The 27,574-nt window shown below is 35.9% G+C and overlaps 1 protein-coding gene across 1 annotated transcript in view; it reads right to left on the bottom strand.

The window, feature by feature from the left end:
• Positions 1 to 27,574, bottom strand: part of DLG2 (discs large MAGUK scaffold protein 2) — a 780,826-nt gene that overhangs the window by 651,531 nt on the left and 101,721 nt on the right. The gene's annotated exons all lie outside the window — the stretch shown is intronic.

Here is a 27,574-nt window from a genome sequence, read left to right as displayed (position 1 = left end):
ACCCATCTAAGATGTACTGTCTTGAGGAGAAGAATCATCTTAGCTTTCTCTCTCAGATCAGGTCATTGCAGCCTTCACTCAGAATATTACCTGAACTGGACTTTCTTCCAATCTGTGTCTGCTCCCTCTTGCATTTTCTTTTTAACATTGTCTTGCTCAGTCTTGATCTTTACATTACTCTGCTGTTGGCATTCACTTTCCTAAGGCTTTCCCATGGTATCTCTTACAGAGCCATGTTCATTAGGATACCAATGATATCTTACTCATGATTGCACCACTGTAGCTTCTGGCATCATGCCTTATTCATAGTTGGTCTCCAGAAAACTCTAGAACCAAGTCACCTGAGAACTCTGAAAACTGAACAGTCATTGAACGCTTCTCCATCTTTAAGTAAATATAGGGAGCCCTTAACACATACTTTATTTTCCTATAAAATATGGCTTTCATTTACCTCTCTATCTCAGGAAATTTTTAATACACATGCATTGCTAATTTCTAATTTAAATACTGTACACATGAATTAAAACATAATCTGACACAACCCATTGTGTGCTGGGCATGATGATATGCCCTAGAAATACAAAGATGGATGATACATGGCTCCTGCCTCAAAGACCTCTCTCTGGTAGAGGGAGATGAATACTAACATGCAACACAGTGATATGGCTGCTGTGTAGATGCCAGTAGACCATAGCAGCAGAGGTGGCATAGAGGAGGGACCAGGCAATTGCACCTGGAGGGAATCAGAAAAGACTTCATAGAGGAGGTGGTATAAACTGAATGTGTTAACAGGTAAGTGTCATGAGAATGAATAGGGAAGAGATGGGTTTACCAAGGAAGAGGGAGCAAGATGGACCACTTCTTCAGAGTGCTCTTCTGGAGACTGCACTGTCCTCAGAGTCAAAAGACCTGTATTACAGTCTTGATTCTGTGATTTAACATGCTGAGTAACCCTGAGCAGGTCATGGTGCTTGAATTTTCTCATGCAGACAAATGATCCCTGAGGTTCCTCCCTGCTCTGACCTCCTAGCATCAGGACTTTACTCTCTAGTCATATTCCTTTCTGTCACTTTGGGCAAGGTGTACCTGACAAACTTTAATATGGGTTTTTCGATTACTCTCTACTTTGAAGATCCCAACTGGCAACCTATAATCCTACCAGCTGATTGCTGTCTGACCTCCATGTATCCCTGCCATGTCCTTTCTCCTTAACCTGTAAGGTTCCCCATCAGGGAGGAAACTAAATGGTAGTATCATCAGCTCTACTTAGATCTATTCAAGACTGTTACCATCATAACCTTCCCATTTCTTCTCCTCAAAGACCCTGAGACTTTTGGAAGAAATAAAACATAGCTTTTACTCTTTGAAAAAGGGGGTACAAGATGAAGGAGTTTTGTTCCACCTCAATCTAAAATAAAGATCCATCTTCATATTTTCATCATATTTGACTTTAAGTGTCTCTGCTGAATGGATGAAAAACAATCAAGTACTGAAAAAGTGAGAGTCCATCTACCAACATGGAAGCTCTAACCAGAATAAGAACATCATTAGACACAGTGGCACACAACTAAACTGTCCATTACTTCCTTTAACTAATATTCCTTCTCCTATACTATCTCCACTGTTTCAAATTGTGCCCTCCATTTATATTAAGAGGAATTATCACATAGAAATAAAAAGCTCTGATTCTGGGATCCAAAAGACTTGAATTCTAACCAGTTTTGCCACTTACAAGCTGTTAGAATTCATCTTTTTTCGTGTTATACACACTTGTGTAAGTGTCAATATCGGTTAAAAACTCAGTAAGCAATTTTTTAAGCTATGTAGAGCATCTGTTTTAATCTAAGGTGTGGGCCTGGTTATTTTAGAAATACTATTCAATTATAATGAGAACAGTTTAAAAAACACATTTTGAAAAGAGGCGAATCATAGTACTTCTTACTTTTAATAAACATAGGCTGTAAAAATAATTATTGATATTCTTAGTCAAGATTCTAATTTTGGTAAGACCACTATTCCTATTAGTTACCTGAATGTATTCTATCAGTTAACCGTGTTTTCATGTTAAAACTTCTAATCTTAATTAAATTTATGAGCTCAGTGAACTGCTAAATCATAACATCCACCAAATAGAAAAAAAATCAGTATCCTATAATATGTTCCATTCTTAAAAATTTTTTCCTTTGTTTTTGTTATCTCCTCTGCCTTTTTTATTAATCTTTTATAATACAGAACTTTGAGTCTAGAAAAGTGATCTTACATTCAATAATTACTGTGTGTTTTTCATTTAATTAGAAACCACAGGTTTTTGAAAATTATTATTATTAAATACCTTATGATCTGTAAAAAAATGTTATAAACTTTCCCGGTATTTTTGTGAAGAGAAGTTAAGGAAAATATCTAGGGTTCTTACATTTATGAAAAGTATATATATGTGTGTATGTGTGTGTATGTGCATGCATCTATATCTATATATATATCTATATCTATCTATATCTATATCTATAAAACGTTGTCTTCTGTAATGAAGGAAATGAAGGAAAAATAGTACTTAGTAAGTTCAGAACTGGATTTACCTCTGATTTGGAAATGGCACATTTCTTCTCAGCTTTGCTCCCTTGCTTTGCACCATATGCTGAATGGAGTAGCAATAGGTGATTTTAATGCTTTCACTTTGCTCCAGTTTAATGGATACTGTTTTGTTTTGGGAGGTTTAAATATCCTATAAGTTAAAACATGCTCTTTGAGAGCAGTAAATGGTGTTAAGAACACAATCGATCAATGGTTATAAAGTCATTATGATATACCAGGTTTTTGTTCCATCAGGCTCACTTTATTATCCCCATATACAAACCACTTGGTCAACTATAAGCAATGTCCAAGAGAATCAAGAGCTCAAAGCATATGCCAAAAGATTTAGAGAAACAAAAAGAGAGTCCTGAACTGTAAGTTGAGACTTCACAAAGCTGATAATGTGAGCAGATAGCAAAGACTATTTTCTCTTTCTCTTAGGTATAATCCAACTATAGTAAAAGGCAGAATACCAATTCACCCAGTTCTTTATCCTCAATTTCTCTCCTCAATCTTGCCATCTTCTATGTATTCTACCATCATACAAAAGTAGAGAATCCACAAACACTTTCCCACATTTGAATACAATTATCTTTTCCCAGTCTTCATCCTCCCTGCTTTGCTGCAATATTTGACACTCTGGAGTGACCACCACTTGAAACTCCCCTTTTCTTGTGTCAAGTGGTTGATATCCTTCCTGGTTTCCTCACTACTGCTCTGTCCACTCCATTTATCTGTTTGCTTTCTTTTTGCCAGATATGAGCATTTGCCAAGGTCTGTCCCTTTTTGTTACACAATCTCACTCAACTTTTATTTCCTAAGTAAATGCCCTAGTGTCACCCTAGTCTTAATAAGTTTGAGACAGGACTAATCATGCCTAATTATAATCATCATTTCCTCCAGTATATTCTCTGTATCTTTAAGGGAATTCTCTTTTTCATATATGTCCCTTATATTTGTTATCAATACCTAACCAACATCCCATTTCAAGTCATAAACTATTACTTTCTTATGATCAACAACATAATTTCCTAAAAATATTTCTGCCTGTATCATATTTCAGTATCAATTGATTCTTCATATCCTTTGAGAGTTATCTTTCTAAAAAACAATGTTTTTATCATGTAATTATGCTGTACAAGTAGCTTTAAATAATTTTTCTTTATCCTTAAAGAACACTTCAGAACATCCACCAGCTGTTCTCAATCTACTTTTCTAGATACAAACTTCTTATCTCTGAAAACATTTTTGAGTCAAGTAATTGTGCTGAAGCTTATATAGTCATCTCTTTTCTTGATGTTTATTTATTTTGAGAGAGACAGAGTGTGCACAATGAGCAGGGAAGGGACAGAGAGAGACATGGGGAGAGAGAATCCAAGTTCTGGGCTGACAGAACAGAGCCCAATGCAAGGCTTGATCCCATGAACTGGGAGATCATGACCTGAGCCCAAACCAAGAGGTGGATGCTCAACCAACTGTGCTACCCAGGTGCCTCTGTGCTGAAGCTTATATAAAGCAACTTTTCTCTTTGGTATCTTCATTAATGTCATATAGTACACACTAAATGTCTTTATTTTAATCTATGCTTATTAAAATCCCAATTACTTGGGAAATATATATTTGAATGACTAAAATTTCCCAGTTACTATGGTAGTGTGTTCTTCGGTCCTAGGAATACGATAGCAAAGTAAACAAAGCCTCTGCCCTCATAGAGCTACATTCTACGTGGGGATGTGGGAAGTTTCTATTACTGTCAACATAAAGCTGTTCCACAAAGTCAAAAATATTTTTCTTAACCATCTCCTGGAAATTATCACCCTAGTCTCTAAATTACCCCCTCAAAAAGGCTAATAACACTAATTACTACTACTATTATCCTCCTCCACCACCACCACCACCTTCTGTTAAGTATCTACTACATGCCAGGCACTACCATAAGTTGATCTAAAAATTAAAATAACCCTGGGAGTGAGACATTTTAATGTTAATTATAATATTAAGGAAGATAGGTTTTTGTGGTACCTGGGTGGCTTAATCAGTTAAGTGTCAGACTCTTGATTTCAGTTCAGGTCCTGATCTTGCGGTTTGTGAGGTCAAGCCCTGTGTTTTGTCCTGCGCTAATGGTGCAGAGACTGGGATTTTCTTGCTCTCTCTCTTTCCCCTCCCCATCCTTTCTCTCAAAATAAATGAACAAACTTTAAAACAAAAAAGAAAGCCAAGTTTTTAAAGTTAAGTGATTTCTCCAAAGTTATACAACTGGAAATAACATGAAATGAGGACTGTCTTGTTCATCCTTCTCATCACTTAGTGATGGGAAGTATATGCTCAATACAAATTTGTTGAACAAAATTAAAGAATGAGTGCCTATAAGGAGGAAGGCAAGAATGCAAGTATCTAACACTTGAAAAAGGGAAGTCTAATAGTAAAACACTAATCCTTCTCCCTAATCATACATAACATAGTCCCTCTCATACCGTAGTTGTGGTCTTCCTCAAGGTCGGCTCCTTATATTGTATTTTATCTTTCTTGATACACAGTTCTCTTACATGAGACGTTATCTTTTGGCTTTTTCTCTTGTAGCACCTACATAATGACTTGCCATAGAGACATTCTGTGAATAGCTACTGAAGAAATAAATCAATTGAACCTTGTGTTAAGGGATTTTTATTTGCTGTTAATCTTTCAAATCCCCCTGTATTCAAAAGTCCTCCTCCCAACTGCCAGTTTCCAAATGAGTGAACTGCCTTAATTTCCTTCTCATCATTTTACTTCAATTCTTGCTAACAATAAACTGTGTCCCTTTTCATCTGAATTTATGTCACCTTTTCAGCAGCCTTCAAGATCAATCCGTCAATCAACAAATATTTATTGACAATCTCCACCTTCTTTTCTAGCTCGTATGATCTTTTTTTTTTTTTATTCTGGTTTTAAAAGCACATCACTATCTTCACAACCTTAGAAATGAGCTATAGAGGTATATTGCCCTGCTAATTCATCTGCTATTTCATCAGGATCACATGAAGAAGTTTTTTAAGTTGTGTGATTCTGGAAAAATGCTTTGATCTGCTTGTTACAACAAAGGTCAGATCAACCTTTCCAGATCAGATGCTAAAGAAAGCATTCTGCTACTTATTTTACCTTTATTGAAGTACCATAGCATCATGGCAAGGAACAAAATTAATTCTGTTTCCAACCCTTCCTCTCGCCAGTTGATAAAATATGGAAATTGTAAGGTTTCAAGGTGTTTTTATATGTATCTTTTTTCAGATTATACTAGCAACAATATTTATCACTTACATACTGTTTCTAGATTATTTTATTGCTCTTCATAACAATTCCATTCGGGTAGATAATATTGTTACTCAATTTTACATATGAGTAAAGAACTCAGAGATGGTAAATTATTTGCTCAAAATTGCTCAGCTAATGTTTTGTGCTTTGATTTGAATCTAGATTGTTTGGACTTTAAATTTAGAGCTGCTCCCACTACATTTTGCTGCACATGTATGTTATTCTTAAACATAAGAGATAGTCTACGATTGGATTGTATAAAAATTACTGATATTTAACTGTTTTGACTTACAAAATGGCAATTCTGCATGGTTCAATCTGATAGTATAAAATAACTGAGCATGATGGTTAGGAGGTAGGATTCTGGATTCAGATTGCCTGAGTTTACAACATGATTCTCCCATTTTCTAGTTACAGAAATTTGGGTAAGTTACTTAATTTCTCTGAAACTTGTCTTTATTTACAAAATGGATTATAATAGTATTGGGTGGTATAAGGATTGAATGATATAGTTTTGTTGCGGTCTAGTGTTCAGCACCTAGTGAATCTTTAAAAAATTAACTACAATTGTTTTAAAATTTTTCCTTGGTATAACATTCGCATATTTAAATTCTGCCTATTCATCTTTCTAAGGAGAAACCAGTGTGTGCATGTGTGCATGGAGGGTGTGAGTAATGGTGGGTGGGAGATTAATGGCTAATGTTTGTAGGAATTTTATAAGAATCAACATGCAGTGTGTTCCATATTCCTACAGAAGACTTGAGTTACCTCCATTTTCTACCATTAGATTCAATTAACTTATATCAAATACAAATCTACAGTGAAAAAAATACAAACTATATTTTTCAAAGAAATAATAAAAGCTCAAGCTTCTTTATTATATCAGTGCTTATGAGACTATATTCTGAAGTTTAAAAAGGGTCATGCATACTAAGTTGTGGCCATGACAACAGCTAGTCATACCAGAGAGCTCTGGGCTACAAATTAGATGTACTAAATCTCTTTATCTCTGGACACCTGTCTGCCAAGCCTTTAAGTCTTTCAAGTGTGGTAGTATAAGCTCCAAAAATTTCATGATTAACCATAGATCAATCTAGTTTTAGTATCCTCTTGTAAGAGGAAGACAGATTCAAAAGGTGTTGGCATGAACTCTCGGTCACATTAAATTTAAAAAATTCCATGAATACTTTAAGAAGAGTTAACAAATATTAATCAGACAATAAATCTTGGGTGCAAAGCATGAAGAATCAAAGTCGGTAGGTAAGGGAGAAGATGCAAAATGAAATTAAAATCACATTTCACCATACTATCACTTTTCTTAGTGACCCTACCTAGAATGTCCTTGCTTGCCACGTCTTCTCTGTGTAATTTCTATTTATCCTTCTAAAAAGCCTTCTAAAAAACCTTCCATGATTCTTCTCCCTTTCCATGAATCTAATGCCACACAATCAGCAGCTTTGCTGCCACTGGAGAGGGCCAACTTCATTTGGAGCAGCACATGTGAAAACCTCATGCTCAGAGATGTTGAACATGACAGTGACTTTGGTGGTAAATATCAGGAAAACTGAACACTGCAGTAGCCCACAGTAGCAATACTGGCTGTTGAAAAATACAGAATATCTAGACTAGCTAGAAATTTAACAGGGGAACTTGTGGAATTAGTCATGACAGGTCTTGATAGTTCTAACATATCACTGCCAAACTGGAAAACTGAGTGAATGTGCAAGGTCATTCATAAACTCTGTAGAAACTGAAGAAAATCCCAGTCATCTGCATATTCCTGGCTGAATGTGAGACCTTCACATATACAGAGGAGTTATAAAGGTCTATTGAAAAATAAAAGTTCAGACAGATTTGTATATTGCTTGGATTTGAACACACTTCCCAACCCACATGCAAATCCACTGGCAACTGTGCCTCCTTGACACAAAGTGTTTAAATATAACCCCTGACCAAAACTTGGCTCACCAGTAAGCTATGCTGATCTAGAGTCAATCGTAGGAAGCCAGGATTGAAAGGAAGGAAGGAAGGAAGGAAGGAAGGAAGGAAGGAAGGAAGGAAGGAAGAAAGAAAGAAAGAAAGAAAGAAAGAAAGAAAGAAGAAAGAAAGAAAAAGAAAACTAAGAAAATTCAAGAGAAACATCAGCAGCTTAACAATTCAGGGAAGACAGGCTCCACGATCAAGCCCGGATACATGATTAAATGTACACAAAAAAATAAATAAATAAAGAGAAACACGAATTTGAGATAGGGGGACAGGAGGGAATAATTCCAAATTAACAGTCATTTTAACATATTATCATATGGCTTATTTTCAAAAGGAAATTATATAAAATCCAGAGAAAGAAAAATATGACCATACACTAGAAAAAAAGTGGTAAACAGAAGATATATCTGAGGGATCTCAGAGTTTGGAATTAGCAGAAAAAACTTCAAAGAGGAAGCTGAGCTCTCCCTGTCCCATGTTTACAACTAGATATCATACACATCCAATTCTGTAAACCAGACAGAGACCTGAGGACTGACTGAACAAGTTCCAAAATTAAATATATATAAGAAGCTGCATCTAAAAGACTGGAATGGTCAGAAAGGTGGAGGGAGGCTGCCTGCAGGAGGGAGGAAGCTGCATGCAGGGAAAGAACAGAGAAACAGGCCCTCATACCAGGGAGCTCACATGAGGAAGATTAATCCCCATAATGTTTGGTTTTAAAAACCAGAAAGGCTGGGGCACTTGGGTAGCTAAGTCGGTTAAGTGACCGACTTTGGTTCAGGTCATGATCTCACGGTTCATGGGTTCAAGCCCCACATCGGGCTCTGTGCTATTAGCCCAGAGCCTGGAGCCTGCTCTTGATTCTCTGTCCCCCTCTCTGCCCCTCCCATGCTCAAGCTCTGTCTCTTTCTCTCTCTCAAAAATAAATAAACATTAAAAAAAAATTAAAAACCAAAGGGGCTGAATTCTGTGAATTTTTAAAACCAGTGGACTTAGAGCCTGGACCTTTAAACATCATTTGACTCAGAACTGGGTGAGCCTAGAGGGTGAGTGATGGCTGGGTTGACACCTTAAAGAGACTGCAGCCTGCATGGGAAGACAACATAAAAATGGCAGTTTGCACAATGTGTGTGTGTGTGTGTGTGTGTGTGTGTGTGTGGAGAAACAGCAGACAGATCTATTCATACTGACTTTGGGGTGTGTTGGGAGACCTCTCCAAAAACAAAACAGCTGAAAGTTACCATGTTCCTCCCCTACCCTCACCATAAACAGAGCCACCTGCAAGAATGGGGCTGCACAGACACTTGTTATACCCTGCTAGTAGTGCACCTTCCCTATGAGTTCTCCTGAGGATTCACCCACTCCAAGCCTGTCAGCCTTGGCCCTGGGCTCAGAGCAAATTTGGTTAACACACCCACTCCACCCAGCTGTCAGGTGCATGGTTACGACCATGTGCCATGACCGGCCACACCCCACCAGACACTGAGGCACTCCATGCTCAGCCTTGCACCCCTGAATGCCTGCCAACAGGAGTGCTTTGGAGATCTGTCATAGGACTAATTGCACAGCATCAATTTTGCTAACACTACTGCCCTGCTCCCAAGTTTCCCCACAGGCATGCCCCCTCAGAACTGGCCTGCCTGTGTCCCACTAACACCACAGAAAGCAAGCACAGCCCATGACAGGCAGAGAGTTCGTGCAGACAAATGCACCAAAAAGAAAAGTGACTCAGACACAACAGCAGAATGTAAAGAACACACATAGGATATTCTCCTGAAGTGCCAAGTTCTGGAAAACAGGGAGCACTGGATTGCAGGGTACTCCAGGACCTCTTGTTCATAAAGTCAGTACTTTCAAGAGCAGAAGACATAGCTCATTTTGTTAACACAAAGAACGAGACACAGAGAGGCAGACAAAATGAGACAGAGAAATTTATTCCAAATGAAAAAAGGACAAAGCCATAGCCAGAGATCTAAGTGAAACAGATGTAAGTTACATGACTGCTAGAGAATTTAAAGGAACAGTCATAAGGATACTCACTGGACTTGAGAAAAGAGTATAAGACAAAGTGAGAACCTTAACATAGAGATAAGGAATAACAGCAGAGATAAAGGGTGAAATAAATGAAATAAGAAACATGCTTGATGGAATGAACAGCATGATGGAAGAAGCAGAAGAAGAAATTAGTAACCTAGAAGACAGAGTAATGAAACTTAATGCAGTTGAACAAAAGAGAGAAAAAAGAATTATGCAAAACAACAATAGACATGGCAAACTCCGTGATTCCATATTAGAGGAGTCTCAAAAGAAGAAGAGAGAGAAAAGGGGAAAGAAAATTTATCTGAAGAAATAAAAGCTGAAAACTTTCCTAATCTGTGGAAAGGAAACAGATATCCAGATCCAGGAGGCACAGAGAACTCCCATCAAAAGCAACAAAAGCAAACCCACACCAAGACATATTGTATTTAAATTGGCAAAATATAGTGATAAACAAAAAATCTTAAAAGCAGTAAGACAATATAAGTCCTTAATTTACAAGGGAAAACCCATAAGGTGAGCAGGAAATTTTTCAGCAGAAACTTTTCAAGCCAGAAGTGAGTGGCATGATATATTCAGAGTGCTAGATGGGAAAAATCTGCAGCCAAGAATATTCTATCCAGCAAGGCTATCATTCAGAATAGAAGGAAAGATAGTTTCCTGATGAACAAAAACTAAAGGAGTTCATGACCACTAAACCAGCTCTGCAAGAAATATTAAAAGGGACTCTTTGAGTGGAAGAGAGAGACCAAAAGTAATAGTATAAAAGTAGTAAACACAAAAGCAGTAAAAATGAATATTTTTGTAAAAGATTAGTCAAAGAATTCAACAAAAAAGGACATAAAATATAATAACAGATACGAAAAATGTGGTAGGAAGAGGAAAAAAATGGGTTCAAACTTAAATGACTACCAACTTAATATAGACTGCTATATGCAGGGGAAGTTATATATAAATCTAATGGTAACCATATATCAAAAACTACTAATAAATATGCAAAGAATAAGGAGGGAGAAATGCAAATATGTCACTAAACAAAACAGCAAGACATTAAACAGAGAAAGAGAAGAAAGAATCAGAGAAAGTCTTCAGAAACAAACACAGAACAAGTTTTAAAATGGCAATAAATACATATCTATCAAATAATAACTTTGAATGTATAAGGACTAAATGCTCCAATCAAAAGACATCAGCGAAAGAATATATACAAAAAAGACCAATCTATATGTTGCCTACAAGAGATTCATTTTAGATCTAAAGATACCTACAAATTAAAAGTGAGGGGATGGAGAAATGTCTATCATGCAAATGTATCTCAAAAGAAATTTAGAGTAGTAATACTTATATAGGAAAAATGGACTTTCAAACAAAGATGGTAATAAGAGATAAAGAAAAACACTATATAATAAAGGAGACAATTCAAAAAGAAGATATCATAATTTAAAATATTTATGCACCCAACATAGGACCACCCAAATACATAAAACACGTAATAACAAACATAAAGGAACTAAGGTATGATAATACAATGATAGTTAGGGACTTTAACACCCCACTTACATCAATGGACAGATATCTAAACAGAAAATCAATAAGGAAACAATGGTTTTGAATGACACACTGGAAGAGATGGATTTACAGATATATTCAGAATATTCCATTCTAAAATAGAAGAAGACACATTCTTTTCAAGTGCACAGGGAACTTATCCAGAATAGATTATATATTAGCTCTTAAAACAAGCCTCAAGAAACTGAAGAAGATCAAACTCATAGAATGCATTTCTGAACACGACACTATGAAACTAGAAGTCAACCAAAACAAAAAAATCTGGAAAGACCACAAATGCATGGGTGATAAATAACATGCTACTAAACAGTGAATGGGTCAACCAGAAATAAAGGAAAAAATATGAAAGTACATGAAAACAAAATACATGAAAATACAAAGTACATGAAAATAAAAACACAATGATCCAAAACCTGTTGGATGCAGCAAAAGCAGTCCTAAGAGGGAAGCTATTCACAATACAGACCTACCTCAAGAAGAAAAATCTCAAATAAACAACCTAACCTATACCAAAAAGAGCAAGAAAAATAACGACAAACAAAACCTAAAACCAGAAGAAGGAGGGAAATAATAAAATTAGAGCAGAAATAGATGATGTAGAAACTAAAAATACAATAGAACACATCAATGAAACCAGGAGCTGATCCTTTGAAAAACTCAATAACATTGATAAATCTCTATCCAGACTTATTAAAAGAGATAGAGAGAGAAAGAGAGAGAGAGGAGAGAGAGGTAGGTGCTGGGTGGCTCAGTCAGTTAAGATCTGACTCTTGATCTCAGCTCAGATGTTGATCTCAGGGTCATGTGTTCAAGCCCTTCATTGGGCTCTGTATTGGGTGTGGAGCCTCCTTCAAACAGAGAGACAGAGAGAGAGAGACAGATAAGAGAGATGAGAGGGATGAAAGGGATGAGAGAGAGAGAGAGAGAGAGAGAGAGAGAGAAAGGACTCAAATAAATAAAATCACAAATAAGAGAGAAATAACCAAGACCACAGACATACAAACCATTCTCAGAGAATGTTGTGAAAAAATATATGTCAATAAAGTGGAAAATCTAGAAGAAATGGATAGTTTCCTAGAAACAAGTTAGCAAAACTGAAACAGGAAGAAATAGAAAATTTGGACAGACTGATGACCAGCAAAGAAAATGAATCAGTAAAAACTCCCAATTAACAAAAGTGCAGGACCAGATGGCTTCACAGGTGAATTCTACCAAACATTTAAAGAAGAGTTATACCTATTCTTCTCAAACTATTCCAAAACATAGAAGTGGAAGTTAAACTTCCAAATTCATCCTATGAGGCCAGCATTATCCTGATACCAAAACCAGATAAAGACACCAATAAAAAAAGAACTATAGGCCAATATCCCTGATGAACATAGATGCAAAAATCCTCAATAAAATACTAGCAAACTGAATTCAACAATGCATTTTACAAAATCATTAACCACAGTCAAATTGGATTTATTCGTGAGTTGAAAAGGGGGTTCAATATCTGCAAATAAATCACCGTGATACATCGCATCAATAAGAGAAACAATAAAAAAACATATGACCATTTCGATAGACGCAGAAAAAGCATCTGACAAAATATAACACCCATTTTTATAAAAACCCTCAACAAAGTAGGTTTATATAAATCCATGTGTGAAAAACCCATAGCTAGTATCACTGCCAATGGAGAAAAACTGAGAGCTTTTTCCTTAAGGTCAGGAATAAGACAAGGATGTCCACTGTCACCACTTTTATTCAACATAATACTAGAAGTCCTAGCCGCAGCAATCAAATAAGAAAGAAATAAAAGGCATCCAAATTGATAAGGAAGAAGTAAAACTTTCATTATTTGCAGATTACATGATACTATATATAGAAAACCTGAAAGACTACACACACACACACACACACACACACACACACACACACACAAAACCTGATCAACGAATTCACTAAAGGTGCAGAATACAAAATCAATGTACAGAAATTCACTGCATTTCTATACCATAATAATGAAGCAGCAGAAAGTATAATTAAGAAAAAAATCCCATTTCCAATTGCACCAAAAACAGAAAAAAAAACTTAGGAATAAAGCTAATGAAAGAGGTGGAAACTATAAAACACTGATGAAAGAAACTGAAGACAGCACAAAGAAATGGAAAGACATTCCATGCTAATGGATTAGAAGAACAAATATTGTTGAAACATCTATACTATCCAAAGCCACCTATAGATTTAATGCAAGCCCTATCAAAAAATCAACAGCATTTTTCACAGAACTCGCAAAAACAAGTGTAAAATTTGGAAGGAACCACAAAAAACTCTGAATAGCCAAAGCAATCTTGAAAAGCTGTAAAGAGGTGAATATAGAGAATCACAAGTTACCAGAGCAGAAATCTCCACAGGAACCAGTGTTGGGGTATAAAATCTTGACCTGTAATTGATGAATTGTGGAGGCTCAGTATGGACACTGAGAGTTAAAAACTCCAGAGGGGTTCAGTCTTCACGGTCACACCAACACTTTTGTGAGTTTTACCTCCAGTAAATTTACCAGACTCTCACAGTGAAGATAGGAGAAAAATCCTTCAAGCATCCAGCAGGGAGAGGGGAAAAAGAACATTTGAAACATCCCAGAGTATCCTGTTCCAAACAAGGCCTGCCCTGAGGAGAAACAATTTTACTAGAATTTAACACTACTGAGTTTTACCAGAGCCTAACCTACATAGGGAAAGGAAATACCAACTCCAGCATCCCTCTTGACATTCTGTACCACCTAAAGGGGTAAAAATTGAGAAGTACTGGTGGTATTTACAGTCCAGAGTCACAAGCTCACCAAAATACTGAGACTATATCTTAGAAGTATAGATCAGCACCCTTTCCCTGATATCTTACCATTACATTGCTAAAGGCCTATTTGCTGCAGTTCCTTTTACCTAGTACATCATGTTCACCTTTTAACAAAAAATTATGAAGCATAATAAAAAGAAAAACACACATTTTAAGGACATGGGACAAGTATAATAACCAAAGTCAGATAAGGACAGGAATGTTGTAATATCAGACCAGAAATTCTTTAAAAAAATTAACATCCTAAGAGGTTAATGGGAAAAGCAGACATTTAAGGACAGATGGATAATCTAAGTAGAAATATAGAAATTCTAGAAAAGAGCTAAAAATAAATGCTAGAGATAAAAACATTGTAACAGAAATAAAGAATGTCTTTGGTGATTTCATTAGCAGACTGGGGATGGCTGAGGAAAGAATCTCTGTGTCTTAGGATATGGTAACAGAAACTTCTAAAACTGAAAGAAAAAGAAAGAAAAACAAACAAACAAACACAGAAAAAAACCACAAAATATCACAAAACTGAGATATCTATAAAAGATGTAACATACATACAATGGGAGCACCAGGAGAAGAAACAGGAAAAAAGAACAGAAGCAATATATAAAACAATAATGACTGATAATTTCCCCAAATTAATGTCAAGCATCAAGCCTCAGATCCAGGAAGCTCTGAGAAAACCAAGAAGTACACTTGGGCATATCATATTAAAAACTTCAGAATTTTAAAGAAAAGGAAAAAAAAAACAATGAAGGAAACCAGAGGGACAAAAGTGCTTTATCTATAGAAGAGCAAAGACAGGGATTACATCCAACTTTTCAGAAAAGATGCAAAGAAGAAGAAAATGGATTGAAATGTTTTAATGTAAAAGAAAACAAAAACAAAAATGCCAAATTCTGTACTCTGAGGAATTATCCTTCAAAAGTGAAGGAAATACAAACACCTTCACAGACAAAAAAGAAAAATTGAGGAAATGTATTAATGCCAGTAGACTTGCCGTGCAAGAAATGTTAAAAGAAATTCTCCAGAGAGAAAAAAAATGTATATGTGTATACACATATCTGATGTATATGTGAAACCAATGACAGAAATGATACAAGGGATGGGAAAAAAGGAATTAGAACTATTTTGTTATTATTAGATACTTGCACTACCCATGAAACAGAACAGTGTTACTTGAAAGTATAGTGAATTTGTAAATATAAAGTACAAACTCTAGGGCAGCCACTAAAAAACGTAAAAGAATGAGTATAATTGATATGCCAAGAAGCCAGGAAGCAAGAGACAATGGAACCAAATAAAATGCTACATTAAAAACCAAAAAAGGCATGAAAAATTTGGAAGTCTAAAGTAGGAACAAATAACAAGGGCAAGAAATAGAAACTAGGAAAAAAAAATAGTAGATATTAATCCAAGTTATCCAAACTTATCGATTTAAATGTTAATGGTCTAAATACATTAATTAAAAGACAGAGACTGTCAGAGTGGATTAGAAAAACAAGACTCACCTATATACTGCCTATAAGAAACCCACTTTAACAATAAAGATACACATCCATTAAAAGTAGAGGTGGGAGCACCTGGGTGACTTGGTCGATTAAGCCTATGACTCTCGATTTTGGCTTAGGTCATGATCTCAGGTTGTGAGTGCAAGTTCTGCATTGGGCTCCATGCCCAGCATGCTTAAGATTCTCTCTCCCTCTCCCTCTGCCCCTCCTCTGATGAAGCACTCTCTCTCTCTCTCTTTCCCTCTCTCTCTTTTTTTCAAAAGAAAAAAAAAGTAGAGCAATATAGCATGCTAACTAATCAAAAGAAAGTGGGAGTAGCTATATTAATTTCAGACAGAGAAGACCTCAGAGTAAGGAAAATCATTAGGAATAAATAGGAACATTATATAATAATAAAGAAGTCAGTAGATCAAGAAGATATAATGATCTTTAGTGTGTATGTGCCTAGCAACTGAGAGAAAATATTCATAAGGCAAAAAAAAAATGATAGAAAACAAAACGAAACAAATAAACCCACTATTATAGTTGGATGCTTTGACACCCATCTATCAAAATGGACAGATCCAGCAAGGAGGAAATAGTAAGGACATAGTTGAACTCAACAGCACCATTAATCAGCTGGATACAATTAACATCTATACTTCATCCTCAAAAGCAGATTATATATTCTTTTCAAGCTCACATAAATAATTTACCAAAATAGACCATATTATGGGTCATAAACCACACCTTAACAAGTTTATAAAACAGAAATTATACAATGTCTGCTCTCAGACCACAATGGAATTAAACTAGAAATCAATAACAGAAAGACGTTTTGGAAAATCTCCCAAATACTTGAACATTAAATAACACCCTTCTTAATAGCACATGAAGAAATCTCAAGAGAAATTTGTCAATACTTTAAAGTAAAAGAAAATGAAAATACTACTTAACAAAATTTGTGGAAGGTAGTGAAAGCAGTGCTTAGAGGGACATCTGTAGTACTGAATGCATATATAAGAAAAAAGATCTAAGTTGAATACTCTAGCAGAGTGTAAGAAACCACACAGAGAGTGCAGTGTGAGCCATAACATGGTGTTGCAAGGGTTCCTAAGCCCAAAGCAGTGAGATGGTTACCAGAACACAAGGAGAGTTCTGCATGGACCACCATTTCCTCTCTCTGTTTCCTCCCATTGTTGAACCCAGATACTGAGAACAAGTGAGACTGTTGCCATAACTATACAGGTCAGCCTCTCCAGCCCACAGCAGAAAGTCAACTTAGGGAAGGAAGTGGAGGAAAAAGAAGATACCAGCAAAGTAGGCCAGGGCAGTGCCAACTAAGAGGATGCAGAAACGTGACAGTATCTGCCCACTCTTTCTAGCACATCACCCAGAGGTGGAGAAGGCCTCTCGTCTTTATCCTTTTGAAGTGTCCTCCTGCAAGCTCCTTCCTTCCTGAGCCCACTCACCTTCTGGTTGCTCTTATAGTCCTTCTTCACTCCATCATTTCCCAGTATCTCTCCCCAGCTCCCTGAGACTCCCCACCCTCCCTGACCTAGAAAGCATCCAAGCCCTTTGCACCTTCTTTAGTAATACAAACACTGCTCTTTGGCATTAGCACCTAAGACTAAAGTGGAATTAACAGGCCAGCTAAATCAGGCTGAAGCAGAAACATTCTTATGCCTGGGTTTGCTGGCTCTGAAGTGGAGGCCAAGCTCTGGCCACGTGAGTGAGGAAGGTGGGCACTCTGGATCCAGCTCATCTTCCCAATCAGCAAGGAGCCACAAAAGAGCTTGCTCCAAAGAACAAGCACCCTTTGGAAGAATTTTGGAATCAAGATAATTCTTTTTTTTTTTTTTTTTTTTTATTTTTGGGACAGAGACAGACAGAGCATGAACGGGGGAGGGGCAGAGAGAGAGGGAGACACAGAATCGGAAACAGGCTCCAGGCGCTGAGCCATCAGCCCAGAGCCCGACGCGGGGCTCGAACTCACGGACCGCGAGATCGTGACCTGGCTGAAGTCGGACGCTTAACCGACTGCGCCACCCAGGCGCCCCAAGAATCAAGATAATTCTTGATTAAACAACAGGGGAGGTTTTCTATGCCTGAGAACATACAAAAGGTATCAGAATCATCTCTCTCTCAAAGGTTTGATAGAACTTGCCTACAAATCTATTCTGGGTCCATCTTTATTTTGGCTTGTGTGAAGGCAAACAGATGCCCTTGTCCAGAAATCTGAGTCTGGAGAAGTTGACCCAGAGATGTGGAAGCAGACAGAAAATATTCTGGATTGGTTGAATATCTATCCCCAAAAGACTCAAGTAAATGAGACTGAGTTTCCTTTAATGACCAAGTTTAAGTTTCTACTATCAGTGGAATTTGGGCTTGATCTATACAGAGAAACAAAGACCTTTTTTACATATCTAAATTGTGACTGGGAAATGTCACACACACATGAATCTATGACTTTTAAAGAGTGCTGTAATTTCATGTAATCTAAAAAAAATCATTTCAGATAGGTATTACTATCTTTATCACAAGCACCTTATCAGAATCAGTCAGCTTGCAGCAGAGCCAGAATTTGGACGAGGGCCACAGGAATTCACTCCTCTGCCCTATGCTCTTAACCATTACAAGTTGTATTCTAATTATCATTCATCTCTGAACATCTGCTATGATTTTGCCTTTCAGTGCTCTAGGAGGGATTTTTAAAAAATTTATAAATGGTTCAAAAATTTTCAGTTAAACTTTTGTTAGTAAGTTTTAGTTTTATTACATCATGTTTAGAAAATTTGGCTAAATGGTTCTACTTTCAGGAATTTATCATGGTTTACTTTAAGGCCTAATATAGGGGTCAACTTTTGTATTTGTTCCCTAGAAATTTGGAAAAAAGTGTTATCAAGTTTAAGTGGTCTTAACATAAATTAAAAGGCAGAAATTGTTAGAACAGATAAAAAGACCCAGGTACACCTTGTCAACTACAAGCTGCCCATTTTTACTGTAATGAAAATGATTCATTAAAAGTTTAAAGATAGGGTGGTAGTTAACATTTCTATAGTTTTTATTCTGTGTCAAGAACTGTTCTAAGTATTTATATGTATTATCTAATTTATCTTCACAACCAATGTATGAGGGAGATACTATTATAATACTCATTTTAGAGAGAAGAAAACTGAGTAAACTTATCCACGGATGCACATTGTTCACATGAAGTCTGTATTTTTATATTTACAAAGCTTTCAGTTATAAAGGACTTAGTGTGACCAAAGTTGCAATAAAGCAAAACGTATACATTTTCTGAGTATGTGTATAAATTTTGTCATACATTTCTGTACCACTCAATATACATAACCTTCTAAATACATCAAAATCAAGTTTTATGCCAATAAAGCTATAATTCTACAATGCATAAAAGCACAATGGCATTTTGCTATGTAAAATAGTAGTCTTCTAAGTTGCTGAAACAAGGAAAAGAAGTTAAAGGGTGGAAATTAGATGAACCTAATACTAATTAAAAGACAGATGTAATAATTTTATTAGTATGAAAGTAGATTTCATAGGAAGGAATATTATCAGAGATACAGTCCTTTCAGAATGATGAGTTAGTTTATCAAAATGACATAAGAGGGGCGCCTGGGTGGCTCGTCGGTTAAGCGGCCGACTTGGGCTCAGGTCATGATTTCGTGGTCCGTGAGTTCGAGCCCCGCGTCGGGCTCTGTGCTGACAGCTCAGAGCCTGGAGCCTGTTTCAGATTCTGTGTCTCCCTCTCTCTGACCCTCCCCCGTTCATGCTCTGTCTCTCTCTGTCTCAAAAATAAATAAACGTTTAAAAAAAATGACATAAGAATTATCAATGTTTATGCTCCAAATAAAAAGGTTCAAAGTACATGATGCAGAACTGATTAGACTATCAGGATTTCTCCTGATAAATCCACAATTATAGCTGAAGATTTCAACATCCCTCCCTCTCTTAATATTTGATAGAATCAGTAGACAGACAATCAGTAAGGATTTAAAAAACTTGAAAAACACTATCAGTCAACTTTATCTAATAGGCAATTATGGAACATTCTACCCAGTAACAACAGAACACGCAGTCTTTTCAAGTATACATAGAATGTTTACCAAGATAAAGCCACATTCTGGACCATAAAACAATTCTCAGTAAATGTAAGAAAGGATTAAAGTCCTACAAAGTATATTCTCTGTCCATACAGAATTAAAATGGGAATCAATAACAGGAAGAAAAAAATTAATAAATAATCTAAGCCTTCACCTTAGGAAATTAGAAAAAGAAGAGCTAATTAAATCCAAAGTAAGCAGAAGCAAAGAAATAAGAAAACAATAGAACAGAAATCAATGAAAGAGAGAAAAAAAGAGGAAATCAATAGAAAAAATCAACAAAACCAAAAGATAATTCTTTGAAAAGATCATTAAATTGATGTCTTTAACCAGACTAAATAAGAGAAAAAGAGAGTTGATACAAATTACTAATATCAGACAGGAAAAAATGGGGCATCACTATGGATCCCATGGATATTAAAAGGATAATAAAGGAATAGAATGAACAACTCTATGTACCTATCAAATTTGATAATCTAGATGAAATGGACCATTTCCTTGAGAGGCAAAATCAACCAAAACTCACAAAAGAGTTAACAGGCAGTTTGAATAAACATATTTCTTTTAAATAAATTTAATCAATAATTAATAACCTCGTAAAAATAGAAAACACCAGGGGAGCCTGGATGGTTCCATTGGTTAAGTGTCCAACTTCAGCTCAGGTCATGATCTCACTGTTGGTGAGTTCAAGCCCTGTGTCAGGCTCTGTGCTGACAGCCCAGAGCCTGGAGCCTGCTTCAGTTTCTGTCTCTCTCTCTCTCTCTCTCTCTCTCTCTCTCTGCCCCTCTCCCACTCACACTCTGTCTCTCTCTCTTAAAAATAAATAAACATTAAAAATAGAAAACACCAGATCCAGATGGGTTTACTAGTGAATTCTACCAAACATTTAAGTAATAAGTTATACCACTTCTCTACAATCTCTTCTATAAGTTAGAAGTGGAGAGAACACTTCCTAACTCATTCTACAAGGCCAATATTGCCTTAATACCAAACCAGACAAAGAAATTACAAGAAAATCACAGACCAACAGCTCTGACAAACATGGATGTAAAAACACTATTTATATCTTCAGCATTGTCATCTGCATAGCATTTATTATAATTATACTATATGTTGTCTATATTTTCCTATTCTGTTAGATTTCAAGCTCTTTAAGGACAGGAATCATATCTTACTCATATTTCTATATGCAGTATTCACCATAGTATCTGGCACATAGTAGATATTCAATAAATATATGTTAAATTGAACTTTGTCAGCAGGCCTGGGTAGCTAAGTCAGGTAAGGGCTCACCTTCAGCTCATGTCATGATCTTACAGTTCATGGGTTGGAGCTTTGCATTAGGCTCTGTGCTGACAGCTCAGAGCATGGAGTCTGTTTTGGATTTTGTATCTCCCTTTCCCTGTGCTCCTCCCCTGATTGTGCTCTCTCTCTCTCTCAAAATTAAACAATGAAATAAAATAAATTGAACTTTGTCAGACCCAAAACTTCCAGTTTGGGAGAAATCCTTGGGGTCCTTAAAATCAACTTCAGAAGCTCATAAAATTCTACATATTAAGTAAGTGAGTATATGTTTTCTAGGGACACTCTTCCTACCTAAATGCCCAGAGTTACAGGCTACAAATAAAACCAAAATGATAGAGAATGGATCTTTTCAAGTATATTTGTATAATCAATTGCTAATAACATCAGCTTCATTAAAATAGCAGTGTTATTCTGAATGCTGCAGTAAGGCTGAAACTATTTTTGAAGAAAAAATAAGATTAAGTAAATTAGTGATAGCTAAAAGTTACCTGCTAGTAGCAGAAATGTATGAATAGTAATTACAGATAAATATCTTTCTGGAAAAAAACTTCAGTACCACTCTGTTCATTTCAACTTGTTTTTATCCTTAGAAATAGAGAGTAGTATGGTGAGTGTTATGGACATTCATTGGCTTCACTTGACACTGATGTTTAAAGATTTTCTAAAGGTATCCTTGGGGATATATGTGTGTGTATATATATGTTCATATATATTTATATATACATATATAAATTATATATGTGTATATACATTCATATATATATATATATATATATATATATATATTAGTCTTAATATGTAGATGTTTCCATCTGAAATAAAGTGATCATACAATAACATTCTTTCTTACTAAAAATTGATAAGAACACACAATGAGATATCACCACATGCTTGTTAAAATGGCCATTATCAAAAAAACAAGAGATAATAAATGTTGGCCTGTATGTGGAAAAAAAGGAAGCTTTTGTGCATCATTGGTGGGATTACAAACTGGTACATCCACTATGGAAACCGGAATGAAAGATCCTCAAAAAATCAGAAATATAACCACCATATGATCCAGCAATTTCACTTCTGGGAATATATCCAAAAGTGACAAAATCACTGACTCAGGAAGATATCGGTACCACCATGTTCACAGCAGCATGATTTACAATAGCTAAGACATGGAATAAATAAGTTGTGTGTGTGCATGTGTGTGTGTGTAATGGAATACTACTGACAACATGGATGGACTTTAAATGCATTATTCTTAGTGAAATAAGTCAGACAAATAGTGTATGATCTCACTTCCATGTAGAACCGAAGAAGAAGAAGAAGAAGAAGAAGAAGAAGAAGAAGAAGAAGAAAGAGAGAGAGAGAGAGAGAGAGAGAGAGAGAGAGAGAGAGAAAGAAAGAAAGAAAGAAAGAAAGAAAGAAAGAAAGAAAGAAAGAAAATAATACTACTCATTAAAAAAAAATTAGACTTGTGGTTTCCAGAGGCAGGGGTTAAGGATGCGGAATTGGAGAAAGGTGGTCTAAAAGGTACAAACTTCCTGTTATAAGACACGTAAGTACTATAGATGTAATTTTCAACATGATGACTATACTGAAAGTGCTGTGTGATATACAGGAAATTTAAGAGAGTAGATCCTAAGAGTTCTCTTCACGATAAGATGTGTTTCCCCTTTATTCCTTATTCTCTTTCTATATCTATATGAGAAGATGGTTAGCTAAATCTATTGTGGTAATCATGTCACAATATATGTAAATCAAACCATCATGCTATATGCCTTAATCTTATACAGTGAGTATATGCTAATTATTTCTCAATAAAAATGCGGGAAAAGTAAAAAAAAAATGGTAAGAACAGAGTTGATATATCCTTATTATATTCATTAACTTTATAACACTTTGCTAGATATCTAGGCTTACAAAAAAAGACCGATAAAATGCAGTTCCCATTTTCAGAGCACAAATTCAGTTTCAAAGACCACTTGAGGGTGATTTGTCAATTTTCTTTGAAATCACAGGGCTTATAAAGATTCAGAGGCAGTATACTTGTATGGATTTTATCCCTTGTCAACACAAGGAACAAAAGAAGCCTCCCTCTTGTTTGAGCTATGAATCAAATATCACCAGGGACTATTTCACCCAATTGCTGTTTTGAATTTGGGCATTCTAAAGCCAAAGGGGAAAATACATTCTAAAATAACAAGTACCCATTTTCTCTATGTCTAGATTTAAGGGAATTTTTCTACTGCTGTTGCTAAGTATTCCTGGTATTGTCATCAGCAGAATTTACCCAAATGAACATTATTCCAGGTAAAAAGAACTGCTTTATACCTCTTGTCTGTTAGAATCCATGAAGAGCATCTTTTTAAGAGGGTTCATGGTAAAGGCTTTCAAACTACTTGAACTATTAATTGATGTAACAAGAAGATTCCCTTCATAGTATATATGACTGCTTTACACACAGATTAAAAGATAGAAAATATTCAACATAAATTGCCTTGGCAACGTGGCATCTTTTCTTTAGAAGAAATCTTTAGAAAGATTCTAAAATGTAACCACTACTGCCTAAAATCTTTGCAGAATGCCCACAGCTTTCAGCTTTCACAATATCAAATAGGATACAATTACTGTTGCTGGTTTCTAGTCAACATTCAAATTCATTTTAAATGCAGATTCTTATAGACTTGCCAGTATCCAAATATGCAAGTGGTCTTGTGAGAATAATGTTTTTGACCAAGGATTCAGTTACTAGAGCAGGAAAAATGTTTTGGGACCTTGAGGGAGCCACTTAGACTAAAAATTAAGGCAGTTAAATGCTTTGTGTATATATGTTTATATGAGAATATGTACAGGGGAAAACATTTGAATAATCAATATATTTGTCCACTTAAAATGTGAATTTTAGAAAACTATTTAGAATTATTTTTAATCCTTCAATTACAGATATATTTTTAAGTGATGAATCATTAGATTTCATAATAATATCTCAAGGTATTCTCATATAATTATCTTATTATGAGATAAATTATGGCTTCATCCTCATTTTAAATATGAAGAAACTGAAGCTTAGACAAAGTTTAGCTAACAGGTTATTGAGTTGAAAATAATATTCATATTTTTTTGACTCTTGGTTTAAGACTCCTTTTGAGAACCTGGGAACTTCAAGGAATTTTCACAAACTTTGCAAGAAAATGTTTTCCCACTGAGCTAATATTGGAATGAAGATTTTAAACAAGACTCATTCCTTATAAAAAACTATCTTCAAAATTGCAACCCCAAAGCCACAGCTCTCCCTAAATATTCCCTTCTGCTCCTCCTACTTTTCCAGTAAAAAAGTGTTGGCAAAGAATTGCTTATAGTTTTTATCCAAAAAACACCCTTAAAGGAGTAACCCACTAATCCAAAGAGTAGTGATTATTAGTGGGGGGAAAAGGCAGTTTATGAAAAGGCCTTCAGGGCGTCTGCAATAATAATCCATAGTCCCCTTGAAAGATTTTTGAGGCATCACTGAATTATTTGTTTTACCAGATTCAAAGTTGCACCAAAGAGTAGTAAGATGTGCAATGAAGCCCATTAACTAATACAATTCATCATTCATTCATTCATTCATTCATATGCGTGGGTGCCTACCATGTCCTAGAAATGTGCAATACTATAGATTCAAAGAGGGTCAATGTTAATGTTAGGACCAATAAAGGGTCAATGCTGTCTTAGTGCTTAAGCAACTTTCAAGAATCATGGAAACTAGTGTGAAAAAGAGCACAATAAGGCTAGTGTCATGATAAAGGTGGAAAGATAGTGCTGTGGGAGTCCACAGAAAATGCACAGGGCCCTGACTGGAGGAGGTATCCAGGAAAAAGTTTTGCAGTGATAGGATGCTTCATTCTTCAGACTTGAAGGATTTAAAGGCAATAAAACAATGAATTAAGAGAGGGGAAGTATACCCTAGAGGTCTAGATAAATGGCTCAAGACATTTGAGAAAGAGAAAGCATCCTTGGACAAGGAGTTTACCAGGATTAGAAAATGTTGCAGGGGAGCCTGAATGGCTCAGTTGGTTAAGTCCAACACCTCATTTTGGCTCAGGTCATGATCTGATGGTTTGTGGGATGGAGCCCTACATGTCAGCTCTATGCTGACAGTGTGAAGCCTGCTTGAGATTCTCTCTCTCCCTCTCTCTCTGTCCCTCCCCTGCTCGCACGCTCTCTCTCTCTCCTTAAAAATAAACATTAAAAAATTATAGAAAATGTCGCAAAGTTGAAATTTGTAGTTTCCAAATTACATCTTATTTAATATACCCTATTGTTAGGCAGTTGTATTTGAAACCAAAGCCAACTCAAATCATGCATGTAAGGGACATAATTTTGCTGAAAAATTCAGGTTGTAAATTTTTATACACTATCCTCTAATGTTGCTAGAATATGATCCTGTTTCAGAAAAGAAAATATTCAGTGGAATAGCAATTGCCTGGGCTTCTTTTAGAGGCCCATAAGGGATTCCCTATTGGGAGATTTACCATGATCTGCAATATTCTGGGACTAAAAGGAAAGGACAGTTAGGGTGGCCTTTTCTTCCTACTCAAACATTTCTTCCAACTCAAAATGGCTTCCTTCCTCTTCGCTCACTTCTTTTTCAGTTAGTATATTCAGGTAAGATTTCAGACAAGTAGGAAATAAGTGTATACTACAAAAACTAGCTGGAGACACTGGTTCATTAAGAGAGACATAGAAAAATATGCAATTATTATTGTGTTACTAAAATAAGGATAATGTTCATTAAATATGTACTGAGTAGTCTTTGATTTAATTTTAAGGGAAGGACAAAAAACACCAGACCTCCCCCCGAAAAAAAGGATAAAAATTAAAACTTTGTCCATTTAAATTGCAGTCTACTTTGTGTTATAGGAATCAGAAAACCTGGAGTATCTAATCCTGACCCTATTGCCAACCAAATGTGTGATCCAAAGAAAGTCCAATTTTCTACTTTGTCTCAGTTTCTGAATGATTTTAGTAGTTGAATTATGATCTCTAAAGTTTTGTTTTGTTTTTATTTCTATTTTTTTTACATCCAAAATATTCACAAACATCAAGAATTTGAATTGTAAGACTAAAAGAAAATGGTTATTTATGTAAGCTTTGCCAGATAGGACTCCACACAACATTATTCAAGTGGCCTAGCTTAATCTTTCCTTTCTGGTCCTACTGTATCTGATTTTAGCTGAAAATCAAAGAGAGAAAAATAATTTGGGTATGGTTACCTAGTAAAGAAAAGATCACCAAATCTTTGGCAAGGATGGGTTCTTACTCATTGAAGAATTAGAGTGTAAACTACAGTAGAATGTCCCATTTCCTAAGGAAACTTTAGCCAAACTTCCTCAAAGTTAAAGGGCCATTTAAGTGGGAACTAGAAAAGCCAGGTTGTTAACAAATTGTTATTAATATCCAAAGTGACCACTTTCTGATACTTTATCATACAAATCCTGACGCTTTCTTTTTTAAAAAAAAATTTTTTTTCAACGTTTATTTATTTTTGGGACAGAGAGAGACAGAGCATGAACGGGGGAGGGGCAGAGAGAGAGGGAGACACAGAATCTGAAACAGGCTCCAGGCTCTGAGCCATCAGCCCAGAGCCTGACGCGGGGCTCGAACTCACGGACCGCGAGATCGTGACCTGGCTGAAGTCGGACGCTTAACCGACTGCGCCACCCAGGCGCCCCCAAATCCTGACGCTTTCTTAAAGAAAAGCCTTAGCTGGAAGAAATAGCTTAAATACTTTTTTGCAGAGATCCTTGAACAGGTGGTTATTATTAGTTAATAAATCATAATTGACAAGTAAATACAGTCTGTTACTTGAACCTACAAAGTGGGTAGCAAGAATGGTGGTAGTGGGAAAAAGAGATGTGGACATTTAGTTCAGCTTTAAATTCTGGCAGCCAGCTCAAGAACAAACTGTAATTTGTGCATTGAACCATCTGTTAAATCTGCCACTGAAAACTTAAAAAAAAAAAAAAAAGCTGAGGATAGAGAAACACAAGCATGGAGTAACATCTTAGAATTTCTCTGGGCTATTATCAACTAGCCTTATTTCTGTTATGGAAATGAGCTGCTCTAATAACACTGGGTGGATTTGTTAGAACATAAATGAAAATTTAATGGGACGCAAAATGTTAGGGTAGTTCAAAGTGTGCCATCAAGATACTACAGCTTTCCATGGGATCCTGAGTTAAGGAAAATCTGGAATGCTTTGTATTAGTAGTTTACAAGTAGAAAAACCATATGATTCAGAAGACAGGAAAGAGAAAACACGTATCTCCCATCCCTCAGTAAAAATAGAAGTATGTTACAAGGAGGAAATATTTTAAGTTAGCAGCA

Source organism: Lynx canadensis, chromosome D1, assembly GCF_007474595.2.
Source record: "Lynx canadensis isolate LIC74 chromosome D1, mLynCan4.pri.v2, whole genome shotgun sequence".
Taxonomy (NCBI): Eukaryota; Metazoa; Chordata; class Mammalia; order Carnivora; family Felidae; genus Lynx; species Lynx canadensis.
This window is presented reverse-complemented; position numbering and strand designations above follow the sequence as displayed.